Source organism: Abramis brama (assembly GCF_963993115.1).
Source record: "Abramis brama genome assembly, chromosome: 16".
NCBI classification, from domain to species: Eukaryota; Metazoa; Chordata; class Actinopteri; order Cypriniformes; family Leuciscidae; genus Abramis; species Abramis brama.
In genome coordinates, this window is record NC_139978.1 from 22,153,617 (window position 1) to 22,169,648 (window position 16,032).

Consider the following 16,032-nt stretch of genomic DNA (forward strand, 5'->3'; position numbering starts at 1 on the left):
ACTTTCATAACTATATTAGGAAAGTTTGAAAAACTTAGCATAGCATCTTGTGTTGACAAAATACTCTGTTAAACACTGTTGTTTTTGCTACAAACTATGTTTTTTAAATAATCTGGTGGGGAATACAAACCAGTTTTTACAGTTAGCGTAAATTTATGTCAAATTGCAACATTTGCACCCTAATTGAGTGTCATTCATTCAGAAAGCCTTTTTGAGCCAGATACTAGCCACAAACAAATACTATTCTGATTAAAATTATATAATCTGATAGTTTAAATATTTTTGCCCCCTTACATAGCTTCAGTATAACTGCTATTTGTTGCTTGTAGCATTGCAAACTTCTTTTCCAATAGCAGCTTTTACAGCCCGATCTCATGAAAGTGCGTATCTATATCACAAATTGTATTTCTCGTGCCATTTACTTGAAAAACAAAAGAAAAGAAATTTTTTGCATGCATATGATACACGCTTTATGGCGTATAATACGTACGTACTCCGCACCCCTAATCCTACCCAAATGGTTACAGTGCGTATAGCATATGAACATTTTTGGCGTATAAATGGCACGAGAAATAAAATTTGTGGTATAGATACGGACTTTCATGAGATCGTGTTGGCTTTTACTGTAGTTCAACACTCAAAATGATGAGCTTTGAGTTTTAAAGTTGCTTCCCCAACACTGTTTGTGTGTTTTTAGAGTGTGACGGTCACATTGTCATTGACCGATGGTGCTGTCATGTGACACAACCGACTTGTTCAGTTTTTATGATTTCTGTCACCCCTGACCTTGTTTTATCCCCAATCTGCCGGCTCCCATATATTCTCTCTGTCTCTTTCTGTGTGTATTTGAACATCAACAATGAAACCAGATATTTCCGAGTCACATTCCTTGCACTGATCTTTGAGATGTCAGTGAGGCTTTTTCAGTTATTAAGGATGATACTGAATGCTTAGAAAATTGTATAAAACATATCAACAGAAGAACTCCACTTTCACTGTAACAACGACAAAGAAATAGCTTTTGCACTCAGTGTTTGTCAGTATGAAACATTGTTTTTCAGTTTTAGATCATTTTTACAAATTAGATTATACGTCTACATTTCTCACACACGCACATTCTTTTAAATTCAATAGATGTTGTATCGCTACTGATGTATCACATCTCCCTCGTTATTTAACCAGTAGATGAGTTTTTCTGTTTATGTCATATGGCTGAAGGTCTTTCTTTTTGTTCTGTAATAACTCTAAAAGCAGGCCATTTCAGACTGTCTGACCAAAAAAAAAAAAAAAAAAAGATTCACAACTCCTTTTTGCTTGAGTTCTAGCATGAACTCCGTCCATGATTCTCTGCTGTGTGTGAGCTCTTCCTGTGACTGTTCACAGTCTGTCCAAGACACCCATATGGCCTGTGAAGAGACACAGAAGGAGAATTAAAAATGTGAAACTTTCAAGCACGCTGCTCCGTTTTCATCTGTGGGATAAAACATGTAGGTCACGCCGCCATCAAACCCTCTCAGAGCTCCTCAGCCTCATTCAGTTTTATTCAACCATCTTTTTTCACCACTTTTGGGCTTTAGAGTCGCTATTTTTGAAATCATGTCACTTCAGTAGCAAAGCTATTGTATTTAGTTCATTACATATCAGTATAGTGTTCACAAATGTTATATTTTCTTTACGAATATTTCATCAATCAAGCTGTGTCCAGTATTTTACACCATTGTTCAAAATAGCAGTTGGTAAGATTTAAAAAAAGAAATCTCTTATGCTCATCAAGGCTGCATTTATTATGACCGCCGCTAGCGTAGCTAGCGAAAGCGGTCATATAGGGATTGTCAAAGTTTTTTTTTTTTTTTTTCCCGTCACCTACTGAATTTTCCGTCAACGATACCAGGGACACCGAAGCACCGGGGAACATGAAATTTGGTGGGCATGTAGCCCCACTAGACTTTTACGGAAAAATTTCGTTTGGTCCCCGGGGGCCACTCCCCCCCCGAGCTGGGGCCCCCCAAACCCCAAAAATGCAGTTTTTCCTACATAACTACCTGAACCGTGGCACCGAGGATGACAAATTTTTTATGGTATGTTGGTCTTAAGGGCCCACATCAACCTAGCCCATAATCGACTGTCAAAGTTTTTTTTTTTTTTTTTTTTCGTCACCTACTGAATTTTCCGTCAACGATACCAGGGACACCGAAGCACCGGGGAACATGAAATTTTGTGGGCATGTAGCCCCACTAGACTTTTACGGAAAAATTTCGTTTGGTCCCCGGGGGCCACTCCCCCCCCGAGCTGGGCCCCCCCAAACCCCAAAAATGCAGTTTTTCCTACATAACTATCTGAACCGTGGCACCGAGGATGAAGACATTTTTATGGTATGTTGGTCTTAAGGGCCCACATCAACCTAGCCCATAATCACTCATTTGTGATTTACGCCACTCCCATAAAAAATTAAAATGCAATATTATTCTACTTTAATCGCCCCTATCTTCAGTTGAGATGTTCAGAACTGCACCATATTTCATGTGTATGATTAACTTGACATCCTCTGGGGGTATGCTAAGTTTCGTAGAATTTCATCCATGGGGGGGGTATAAAACAAATTCATTTATGTGCACATTTAGTGACTGTACACTCATCGGCCTGTAGATGGTGGTGTTGAGCGAAGGGTTGCTGGTTTAGGATGATACAGTCACACACACACATGCAGGAATACAAACAAACGCAAGCATGCACACACACTGACATCCACACGCACAGACACACACCCATACACACACATACAAATCCACATGCACAGACACACACACACGCGCACACACATGTACGCACGCATACATACACGCACACAGACACACACACACACACAGACACACACATACACAAACACACACACACACATACACACACACACACACACACACACACACACACACACACACACAGACAGACATGCACATACTACTACTTTTTTTAGGTATATACATAAACACGCAATACAGCCAAATTGCTCCACGTCATTTATTTTTGTGGAAAGCCAGTGCAGGCCTGAGCGGCGGTCATATTTTGTACCGCCATGCGGTACATCTAGTTTGATCAACAATACAGTAACAATTGTGAAATTGTATTACAATTTAAAATAACTTTCTGTTTTACAGTAGTATGTTTTAAAATGTAATTTATTTCTGTGATGGCAAAGCTGAATTTTCAGCATTATTACTCCAGTTTTCAGTGTCACATGATCCTTCAGAAATCATTCTAATATAATGATTTGATTTTCAAATCCATCTTTTATTATTATCAATATTAAAAACAGCTATGTGGCTTAATATTTTTGTGGAAACCATGATACATTTTTTTCAGTATTCTCTGACAAATAGAACTTTTAAAAGAAATGCATTTATTTGAAATACATTTTTGTAACATATGTCTCAGCTCTCACTTGATCAATTGAATGCATCCTTGCTGAGTAAAAGTATTAATTTCTCTTTTTTTTTTAAGTCTTACTGACCAAAGTTTTGAACAGTAGTGTATGCAGGGCTGCCAACTTTTGAGTTTAGCTTGGAGTGAGATTTTTTATTTTTATTTTTTTGGCGAGAGGGGGGGGGGGGGGGGGGGATATGTAAAACAAATATTGCATCACAATAAGTGTAATTGTGATTGTCAAAACATTTGGTAACTAAATAGAATTTTATGAAGTTTAGTGACAACATGTTACAATGTTTACATTGTACAATGACTGGTAGGATACAGTTTTTATTATTGCTTGACAAAAATTAATCTAAAATTAATTAAAAATAATAATCTCACCTAATGCTGTAAACATAGAGGGCCCAATCTGCTGGTATTATTAAAGGTTAAAAATAACAAATTCAATTAAATATAATGCAGTTTTTGTTATAATAACAATTATTTAATGACGTAAGTAAAAATATAATAAATATGTAATATAGTGCTCAGCAAAATCTTCTCTCTAGCTATTTTTTCTATTCAATTAACATGCTATGGTCATTAAATGGCTTTCCTGAGGTTAATGTAAGGTTATGTGACATAATTGTTCTCCTGCTGTTATACTGACCTCTTTCCGTGGTTGAAAAACACTAATTGGTAGATATTTTGTATACTTTCGGTAAGTTGTACTGCGTCTTTAAATAAAAAAGTAACAGCTGATCGGTTCACGTGCACTTGAACTGAGGCGCTCAGCATCTGTCACGTCACATTTACAAGCGCCAAACGTATTTTTGTCTGAATTTCGTAATAAAATTGACGGAATCTAAGAGCAATTAGTTTAATATTAAAAGTATCTCTTTGCTCCACAATTTTTCTGTGCGTGAGAAAATGGATGTGTGGCGTGAGAGCGTGTGAAAAGTGTCAATTGCGTGAGTCTCACGCTCAATGCGTGAGAGTTGGCAGCCCAGCGGTTTAAATTCAGAATTTCCCAAATGAATCACTTATTTGAGTTGTTTTGTTTGATGAATCAGGTGAACAGGCTACAAAATGGAATCAATTCACGATTCACTCTGAATCATTTAGAAAGCCCACTCACACACTGAATTGCTTTGGAATGGTTTTTCACTCTGTAAAACTGATCTACAATCAATTGAAACCACTTACTGTAAATAAGCATGTATTAGATCAAATGACATATTTGAAGTATTTTTGTTTATATTTAATATTCCTAAAACTCTATCAAGTAGCTTAAACTACGTTTGCCATGTAAGGTGTAGTGTAACTAGCAACTTTCCTCTTTCAGCTTAGCTAAGCTAATTTTCACTGCTTTAAAGTATTTTTATGCACCCCTTGTTTCATTAATTATTAGCATTCACGTTCCATTTCATTTAGATTGAGGCACCCTTTTAAGCAACAGGCTCTAGGCTCCATTAGTGTTTGATTATTCAAAACAACATTATTTGGTCTTTTATTTATAATTTGCTGACTATAATTTTAGCGAGACTGTTGCTTTAGAAAAGAAGTGCCTCTGGTTATATTTAGCACTCTTACCTCTGATTGGTCAGAATAGTATTCCCTGTTTGTGTGTGTGTTAAGAACGCACTGGAGTAAGTGATTTAAAATGAGTGTTTATGAGTGTCTTAAACAGGCTGTTTTGAGCTTGATGGGTGTTCATGTATTCCATCAGAGCGTGGTGTTTAATCTCTGAGCAGATGGCAGCGAGCTCACACTCTCCATAAACAAAAACAGCTTCCTATCCATCAGGCGTCCTGATTACCGCAGACTCAAACATGTGTTCAGGCAGAATTCTGCATGAGAAAAGGTGCTGACACATTATTCTTTTAAAATAAAGAAAATGGTGCTGATAAGTGTGATTCCTGTGCTCACATTGTGGAGGTGTTATTTTGAGAGAGCTGTTGAAAGGGAACTTTTATATAACTATGTAAAATATTATCACACCCAACCCGTGAACCTGCTAGATTAATGTTTTTGATGTTAGTGCCTCTAGTGCAGAGAAACAGTACTGAAAAGTTAATACCTTTCTGGCATGAAACTCTAGATGTCTGTGAATGTATTCGCAGTAGCAAGTCTCAGTTGCTCTGTAGAAGCAGCGTAGCAGATCTATTCCGTCAACACCAAATTATTATTAACATACCAATCTCCCGAGAGTTGTCATGACAGATCTTCTTTTTTAGAGAATATGGAAAAACAGATTGACTAGAAATATTCTCTCCTAACTTAAAGGGATAGTTCACCCAGAAATGAACATTCATTTACTTACCCTCACGTTGTTCCAAACTTGTGTGGCTTTTTCTTCTTCTGTGAAACACAAAAGATGTACACTGTAAACCCGGATAAGTAGAATTTACTTAAAAAAACCAAGGTAACTCGTTGCCTTACATTTTTTAAGTAATGAAGCATTAGTTGAATAAGTGAAGTGGACTACGTTCAATGTACTTAAGCCCATAATGGAATGGAATAGTACATTTAAGTTGAATGTACTTATAACCGAGTTACAGTAACTGAAGATACTTAGTTTAAACAATCATTCCCCACCCATTTATTTAACTCAGCTTGTTAAGTAAGCATTACTCCATTACCAATTCAACTAAATTGTATATTCTAATGGGCCCAACTTAAATTTTAGTTCCTGAAACTCAAAATATCTTTCAATCAATAGAGCCATGTAAAATACACACATACTGCAACATTACACTGATCCAATTATATTTGTTATACATGTCTTTTTTTTAGCAACAAAAGAAACAAAGCCATGGCCTCATAGGCTTCTAGTGTGTAGTTTCCTCACATACTGTATTTTTACAGCACTAGTACAGTAAAAAGCATTTACAGTACTCCACTATAATTACCAAATACAGTATATACACCACATACTTTTACAATATTAAACTTATTTTACAGGGAATGCTGCTTTTATAATTACATAATTAAAATATTATACGTTAAGGTTTCATAAGAGTAGCCACACTAGGAAAAAGAAAACAACATTTTCTGGGTTTTAAAACATTTATTTTGGTTAAAAGCAAAGATCAGAAAATCGCCTTCTGTGAACATGTTGGCTGAATTTTTTAAACATAAAATGCAATTTTAACACTTTAACAACAAACAGGTAACACTGAGTGCTTAATTAAATGGATAGTTCACCCAAAAATCTTAAATTAGCACATGATTTACTCACCCTCAAGTCATCCTAGGTGTATATGACATTCTTCTTTCAGACGAATACAATCAGAGTTATATTAAAAATGTCCTGGCTCTTTCAAGCTTTGGAAGTGATGTGCTGTTTCTGTTTTGAAGTCCATAAAAGTGCAAACGAAATCCCATTCAAAGTCTGCAAGTTTTCGCAGAAGTGAGGACACCTGTAGGCTTACAGTGTTCATTTTTTGCACAACTTGGCCAGTTTTCTTTGAAGTTACTTGTCCTTTCTTTGTTTTTGATCCACGTTCAGGATTGATGCCAGGAAATCATCTAAAAGGGAAAAAAACAACAACAATGAAATATTATGGACTGAGATTATATATTTTGACAGAGAGAAACAGCACAAGAAATGTGTAAATAAAAACCAGATATCGGTTTTAACGACTAATTTGTTTGTATAAAACTAAACAACATGAAAAAAAATGCAATGCTGGATGTTGTGATCAATAACTGATATTTCTTCTGCCCTGGTTAAAATACATCAACTCAATGTGTCTGTTTACAAGCGCACTGTCAACTAACTAATTTAACTCAATTGCAAGCCTCGCAATGTGAATTGCATACATGACTACATGGATAATGTTAAACATGACGTTTACCAGACTAAACTGCATGTTTGCACCCAAATATGAAAATTCTGTCATTATTACCCACCCTCAAGACTTTCGTTCATCTTCGGAACACAAATTAAGATATTTTGGATAAATCTGGGAGGTTTCTGTCCCTCCATTGCCATCAATGTCATTGCGACTGTCAAAGCCCAGAAAGGTGGTAAAAACATCGGTAAATAGTACATATAACGGCAGTGGTTCAACCTTAATATTATGAAGTAACGAGAATACTTTTTGTGTGCTAAATAACCTCAAAATAACGACATTGTTTAATAATCTCTTCTTTTCCATGTCATTCTCCAAAACTGTTGACACAGTGTAAACAGTGCAGCGCTTCTGGGTTCTACATCAGAATGAAGGCTCACTATTGGCTAGCTCCTGGGTCATCACACACGACCAGAGTTGGCCAATAATAAGCCTACGTTCTGACGTAGAACCCAGAAGCGCTGCACTGGCTTTTTTTCAAGGCTTGCAGCTTGAAATCTATAACAGGGTTTGCGTTCTCGAGCCACCAGGCCGGAACGCATTAAAGGATAACTCTTGCCAAAATGCAACCTCTTTTTGTTAATCTACCCGAGGCAAACTTTCATTTAAAAGCATAATTAGGATGGAAACGCCACTTAAGTTTGACCATATTTTCGTTTAAATTGAACTCCAGCATTGAGAACATTGTTTGTGTACACAGAGTTGTAATAACTTTATTCTAGAGCTGCTGTAAAGCCTAAACAATCTATGTTACTGTACTTTCCTATTATCACTGTAAAGCTGCTTTGAAACAAACTATATTGTTAAAAGCGCTATATAAATAAAGGTGAGCTGACACTGTTTACACTACGTCAACACGTAGGAGATTGACGTGGAAGAGTAGAGATTGTTGAATAATGTCGTTATTTTGTTTTTGTGCACAAAAGGTATTCTCATCGCTTCATAATATTAAGGTTGCACCACTGTAGTTACATAGATTATTTAAACGATGTTTTGACTACCTTTCTGGGCCTTGAAAGTTGCGAAGACGTTGCTGTCTATGGCTGGTTCAGAAACCTCTCAGATTTCATCAAAAATATCTTAATTTGTGTTCCGAAGATTAACGAAGGTCTTACAGGTTTGGAACGACATAAGGGTGAGTAATTAATGACAGAATTTTCACTAATCCTTCAACTAAACAACTTGCACTGACATATCTTAAAATATGTGACTGCCACTGTTTTGTCTCAAGATAAGTAATGCTTTTTTTTTATTATTAGACATTTTTATAAAAGCTGCTTAAATACCCTAATTTTATTAAGGCCTAGACCTGGCTTAAGCTAAGCCCAGTATGGAAACCATGGCCATATTGTTTATACCAGTAGTCAGCTTAATAAATACTGTCAAGAAGACAAGTCACAATTCAGTCTAATATTTATATGAATGGCAAATATGCTAATGACTAACCTCTGAACAAACTCAAGGTGCTGCCTCTTCCTGTACTGCAAGCTGAACTCATAGGAGGAGGCAAACAGCGCTGCCAGGCCAGTGATGAAGATGCTGTTATCCTTTCCACACACACCTTGACCTTCCAAACGTAATGTCCAGCACTGGTCGCTTAGAGATTGACCTGTAATTGAAAAAATAAAAAAAATAATTAATAATTAAAATAACTATTGTGGGTTTCACTGTGGTTCGATGTAGTTGTCTATTCATAGTTCTATGAATTACATTTTTCACCTAAACATTAAAATTGATTAGGGTTAGAACGTTAAAACGCACTGGCATATTATTTTGCTTGTTTTAAGCATAAACTCACTTAATTTTGACTTATTCTTTCAGAAAACAAGACAATTTTTACTTGTTCTTCATGTAAGAATTTTAGATATCTGGACTGGAAACAATTAAAAAACACTAGAAAAACATATTTTGCAGTGGGGTGAGTAAATGATGGCTTTTCATTTTAGGTTAAAACTACCCAATGTTTACATATCAAGAAATATAAAGTGTGGACTCTCTGGCAAATGTAGATTGCTGGACATCAGCGTTGCAAATTCCTGAAACAATTTTTACAAAGGACAGCACAGCCATGATCAACAGAACCAAAACATAAAACATATTCCAGATTAATGAGATTTGTTGAATAATATCTACTTATCTGCTTTAAGGATAACACCGTCTAACTTCTCTTTGAATTGTGGGAGTAACGTTAGTTGTAGGACCATGGCATGGTAATCAGGAATAAAATATATTTGAAAATAGCATTAGGAACATGGATTTTCTTGTGCTAGCAAAACTCTGACAACGATTCAAAAGCACAGGATCACAGACCTGACAGCATTTTTTTTTTTTTTTTACCACATATAATGTAGTTAGATACTATAACTGTAGCAGTAACGTTACACTATACTTAAAAGCACTTACATTAGCACTGGACCGTCATCAGATTACAAACCCTGAAACGAAAAATATATATCAAAAGCACATCGTGCAAATTACATGGTAAATGTTGCCTATTATGTGAATTGTCGAAGTTAACGTTACTTGGTAAACATACAGACACACAAACAGAGTGAATGCTTGCGAGGCCGCGGTTAAAATCAAACCAAATGGAAACAATGTAGAAATGCAAACGCAAAAAAATATTGGCTTACCGTATCACTCAGTTCAACAATTTTCCATCTTCTCAAACTCTAAATCCCACTTGTCGTCACAGGCGCAGGTTAGATTATTCAGATGACAAATTCTTCCATCCGTCTTCATGTAACGTTAATGTCGTCCATTTTCTGCTGCGAGCTGCGTCGCAGGCAACTGTTTGAAACACGAACCGAAGCTCACAAAAGCTTAAAAATTGCTCACAGATTCGCAGACGCTGTTTATCTTGATGACAGGAATGGTTATTCTGTTCATTTGAATCCCGCTGACAAATCAAGTTTGCCTGTACTGTCTGCTCGCGTCGCGTCACATTTGAACTGAATTGAGCGCGAAAGAAATCAATCCCACAACGCAATACAGTATGATACTCGATACTGTATATTACGAATTTATCGGGTTGAAAACAGAAATGTGCTGTATATTTACAGCTGTTCCGTAAAAGATACATCATTCTGTATTACGAATTTAACACAACAATAACGCCCAGAAATCACGAACTTGCCCATGACTCCATCTGGAAGTAATTCGCGATTTCGTATTTTGTTTTTGACCCTCTGAACTTACCGTTGGACAGGCAAAACTTGGTGATTTTAAGTTGTTTGAGCTCAAACACATAATTACAATAAGATAGGCCATTAAAAAGTACAGTTTACTCAGAATTCATAATTAATGTAAAAAATGACACATGTTTAAGTAATACAAACTCAGTTTGTTTGAGTAGTAACTACTGATTTGACTTAAACACTCAATTACAATAAGAAAGGACAAGAAAAAGTTCAGTTTAATCAGAATTAACAAGTAATGTCAATAAATTAGACACATTTAAGTAATATAAACTCAATCTCTTTGAGTTGAATCAAAATCTGGGTTTACAGTGTATGTATGATGAAGTATGTTTCAACTGATTTTGTCTACATTATGAAAATCATGGGGGTACCTCATAGGGGTGCCTCAAAAAGTCAGTGTTATTTTGATGTTATGTTTACACTATTATGGTATTTATTCATATTTTGAATTAGCTTTTTTATATATATCTATAGCTATTTTTATATTTTCAGTTTTCCTTTTACTTTTAGTTTGTTTTAATAATTTTGTTATGTGCTTATTTTTTATTCCTTTTTGTTTTTTCTATTTCTATTTCTTTTTATTTCCATTTTAGTTATTTTAGTACTTTAACTTAATTTATTTCAGTTAGTTATTAAGGCAACATTTCTAATTTTCATTCGAGTTTAATCTTAAATAACAAGTTTTCTTATAATATTTATATTTTATTTATTATATATTAATGTATGTTTTATTTCAATTCATGATTATTATTATTTTATAGTTTTAGTTTTAGTTAACACTGCAAAATTAACCGATACGACTCATCTAGTATATTATTTTGCATCAAATATGGAAACATGAACCATGATGTTTGGTCATGTGATGTGCGAGAACCAATGAGGTTTGACTTTGAGGTTCAAATTGCATATTTAATGTAGTTTGCCTATGCGTGCATTGATCAGTGTTTTGATTTGATTTGAAAGTGAATAAAAGTTTAATTATTCTGACACAATCACATACAAAGTTATCGTATACATCAGAAGTATATCGTAAAACAGACACCATATATTGACACTCAACCAATAGACCTTTCAAAAGATGTATAATTTGTTAACATTATTCATATTTGTAGACAGTCTATATAGTAAATGTAAACAAAGGTAAACAAAACCCAAGGGCGGACCAGTGAGGTTAATTACCTTTATGTCCTTTTTGCAGCTTGAAACTTTTGGACCCCATTGACTTTCATTATATGGACAAAAACAGCTCATGCAACATTCTCCAAAATATCTTCTTATGTGTTCCACATTAGAAAGAAAGTCACACAGGTCTGGAACGACAGGAGGGAGACCAAATTATGACAGAATTGTCAAATAAATGCAAAGCAGCCTATGATTCTATTGCACATACCAGTCTGTGAAGGTTTTTTCTTGTTTTTGAAGAGCTTTGGTCAACTGACTAGAGCAGTGTAAAATACAAGAGATGGTGAGAGAGAGTGGCATCTCCTGGGACATTTCCATCATATTCTGACTAGGTGGTCTCATCAGGGTTCTGTATAAAAGTGCTGACCCCTTCCACTGGACCTGAGGGAGATCGGTCACACCACAAATATGTATTTGAAGATGCAGATGGAGCCAGCACTCTGGGACAGCACGCTGTCCTCTGACATTTGATGAGACTCTGGATGACAAGACGGAAATGAGGAAGAGATGATTGCGAAAGGAAAGAAGGAAACACAGAAGCGCGGGATGACAGGAAAGGGGAAAGGTTCCGTTCCTCTCAAATTGGAGCGAAAGAATAACATCTTCAGCTTCAACGGGATTGGACAGCTGTCAAAATGCCACTTTTTTTCTCTTTACCCCTCCTTTTGTCTCTCTCGAGGGTCTGAAGTGTATTGGATAAAATTTGTTTGAGAGTTGGCTGTTTGCACTGGGAGTTTGACTGAGGTGTGTAAATGTAGGTCGGGCTGAGAAGGAAGGAACGCTGACCTCTGGATTATTGGAAGAGGCCTGACCAGAGCAGACAGGATGTGTGATACTCATGTCTGGCCATGTTCTCTTCTCGTTTATCCCCACAGGCATCTGTCTGACATTTCAGAATATTTTAGAAAGCCAAAGCCTATATGTATTCTGTTAACAGGACAAGAAAAACACAAACATATGTTAGGTTGCATGGCATATAATATAGTAAAACGACAATGGAATCAACAGTATTATATCAGCATTTTGTTTCAGGCACTGTGACATGAAACAAAAATGTATGCAATGACACGTGAGATTGAATAAATGTTCTTTATATTATTTACTTAAATTTACATACATCACAGTGAGAAGTCTGTTTATTTAGATTAGGTAAAAAAAAAAGAAAGAAACCTACATGGATGAATTATTCACAATAAGATCGAAACGTTTATTTTTTCATTTAAAGCCAACTTTAAGATTAAGGGCCCTATCTTGCACCCAGCGCAATTGACTTTGTACATTGACGCATGTATCATTCCTATTTTGCACCCGACGCACAGCGGACTTTTCCCTCGACAGACGCACGTCGGTAAATTAGGGAATGAATTTGCGCTCCCGGGGGCGGTTCAGCGAAAAGAGGAGGCGTGTTCCGGTGCAAACTTTCCCTGGTGCTATTTTGCAGTTCCAGAAAACAATTCCACCATAGACCAGGAAAAACCTAGTCTAAAGTCAGTGGCACGTTTTCAGTGGCGCTTTCAGATGCTATTTTAAGGGCTCATGCTTGGCCATAATCAATGTAGCGTGTGCACAACGCGCATACACTTTGCTTCTCTCATCTACACACAGACGCAGCAGTTGCCATTTTTGCAAACCATACATAATTACAAGGAAAAATATTCCACATGAGGGAAATCATTGTTGTGTCCATGAAGATGTGAAAAAATAGGCATAAATCTAGCTTACACATTTACCAAAATTATTATACGCCTGTTTAACCGAAGCTAATTTGGGTGAGTTTCTCCCATCCCCATACAATGTCACTTCTCTGTCTTCTCTGTTCCCTGACGAGAACATCGGTCTCCTCGGCTGTGAACCGCTCCTGGCAAATCCGCCATTATAATAGCAATCCGCCATGGAACAAGTGCGCCTGCTCTTAAAGGGAATGTGAGATGTCGCTCTGATTGGTTTATTTCACGTTACGCCCAAACCACACCTATGAATAATGAAGCTACTTCAGACCAACCCATTTTAGATTTCCGAGATCCCCCCACAAAGTTACTTGCGTTTCGCGTTTGATACTTGCGTTTCAGATCGTTAAAATAAGTATCAATACTGAGGTTTCAGAGGATGCCATCGTAGCGAAGAAAAAAAATGTGTTCCCATTGCAACCCTATGAATCTTGTACTCTGTCTCTTCTCTCAGTCAATGAAAATCTCAGTGTGGGATTTAAGTGTTTATATTTTATATCCTTACCATGTCTCACACTCTCAATAAGTCTCACGTCTTCAGTGTGTCTGTCTTTGATGGATGGAGCTTTTTACCTCCATTCGATGGTCTGTAATTAACGTCAATGCTGCCGATGCCCTAATAGAGACTGAGAGCAAGGGAAAAAACGTGTTAGAGAAAAGTGCTTGCTGGGCAGATTTTGCGCTCGGCCGTCATTTTACATGAACCTCTCCATTTCACAGTTATCAGGAAGGGATGATCTCCTGTCTCCTGCTACAGTGGGGGCTTAAATAATCTAACACCACACTGTCCCAAAGAGAGCGTATGCTGGAGGACAGCATGTTTTAACAGATTAGCAGATTAGAGGGCAGTAGAGCAGATCTCTCCACCTGCAATGCCACACGCAGACCTCTCGCTGCCAGATGCTCAGGAAGGAGACAAGACACAAACCAGATCAGAAGTGAGAATAAATATCCCCAACATGGCAGTGATCTGAAATGTGTGAGAGAAATATGCTTAAGCTGGGTTTATATTTGCTAGTCCTTTAATATTAGAACTTTAAATATAACACAAATGCTACTAAAATACTAATCCGCTTTTTTTGCCCTAATCCGACTTTAATATTACATACTCTTTCTGGGCAGAGAGAGGGAGAGAGCATAAGTGTGTGTGTGTGTGTGAGAGAGAGAAAGAGAGTCAGAGAAAGACAGAGCCAAAGGAGACTTTTTTGCCATATTTTGATATTTAATGATGCTTCGATATATCTGCACAGGAAGTGATGTCATTAACAGCACATTCTCGCCATCTGCCAGAGTTATATTTGTGACACATTCTGGGAACAGGATGTCTAAACGCTTACTTTCTGTGCAAGAGAGGTCACTATTGCTCCCAGCCGTACAGATTTTCAAAAGTGATGCATAATCACACATGACAGAAATCTGCTTAGGGAAAACAGTAAACAACAACAACTGTTCAGGCTGGTTCAATTGCCTGATGTCGCCTGACAAATTCAAGCTTTAGTCTTATGGAATGTTTGTGTGTGTTTTTAGGTACGTCTCTGTCAGTGACACACAGATGACACATTAGCTCTGTTCCTAACCCTAGTGAGCTGCCTTGAAAATATAATTGAATAATTTGCAATTAATGCATATTGAATGTTAAAATGCGTTTTTCTTTAACCTATATATATTTTAAGAAATGGTTATGGGTAGGTTTAGTGGTAGGACTGGGATTAGTGGGATTAGTTATATTGTTGCTAAAATTTAAATTTTCCTACACATTTCTGTCCATTGTCTTTTATAAACTTTTTATATCCTCTATAAAATGGTTATGTTTGGGTTTGGAGATGGGTATGATATATAAGATTTGTAAATATCTTTAGTTATAAATATGTAGTAATATTTACGTTTGAATGTTATCAATATGTCCATGTTGTACATCTCAGCATCTATCCAAACATACAAAAATGTACGTTTTGTACCTGTAAATGTTATGTGTTAATACCTACATATTAACAATGAGACCAGGCTGGTAATTTCTGATAGTGAATGCAGTATACAGTGTTATTTTACTATTATTTATATACTGTTATATAAATAAATTCTAAAATGCTGTCTAGGTAGCCAGCTCACTAAGTGTTGATACAGAGCTATTATATCTGTGGAACTCATTAGGGAAAGCAGGATTCATAAGAACCATCCCGCTTTAATCGGGTTTATACATGCTCCAATAGACACTACAACAAAGGAGCAATGGTCTTGTACTTTAATAGAGAAACAATCTCTTAATGACTGAAGAGAAAGCGAGAGAGAGAGTGATAGGGAGAGAGAGAAAGAGAGAGAGAGTGCACTGGTGCAGGTGTAATTCCATTATCCCTCTCAGTAGTGTAACTGCTCCAGGTGTCTTCAGTGCTCGAGAGCAGCAGGGCGTTTCCTCTCATCAAGGCTTCATAATCATCTGCGCTAATGAATATAATAACTGCACAAGTGCAGACTGTGATTGGATGATGGCCTGAGATCAGCCCCTCCCACAGATTAAAAGCCTCTTAAAGTGACTCATCCTTTCTTGGTTAATGGGCCGTCCAGAAGTGGCTGTCGTGATAGCCAGGATACACACTTAAACACATACATACACAATGCACTTTCCACAAGAAAAATAAACATGAATATGGTACACTTTGATCA

At 36.6% G+C, this 16,032-nt stretch overlaps 1 protein-coding gene and 1 long non-coding RNA gene across 2 annotated transcripts in view; one reads left to right on the plus strand and one right to left on the minus strand.

The window, feature by feature from the left end:
* Positions 1-16,032, plus strand: part of tafa3b (TAFA chemokine like family member 3b) — a 101,075-nt gene that overhangs the window by 69,298 nt on the left and 15,745 nt on the right. The window lies entirely within an intron of this gene.
* LOC311066435 lies at positions 6,654-10,104 on the minus strand. The gene is made up of 4 exons (XR_014603075.1): positions 9,896-10,104; positions 9,666-9,697; positions 8,709-8,871; positions 6,654-6,936 (listed from the first exon to the last, which is right to left on the minus strand). It is a non-coding gene; the product is annotated as an uncharacterized lncRNA (long non-coding RNA).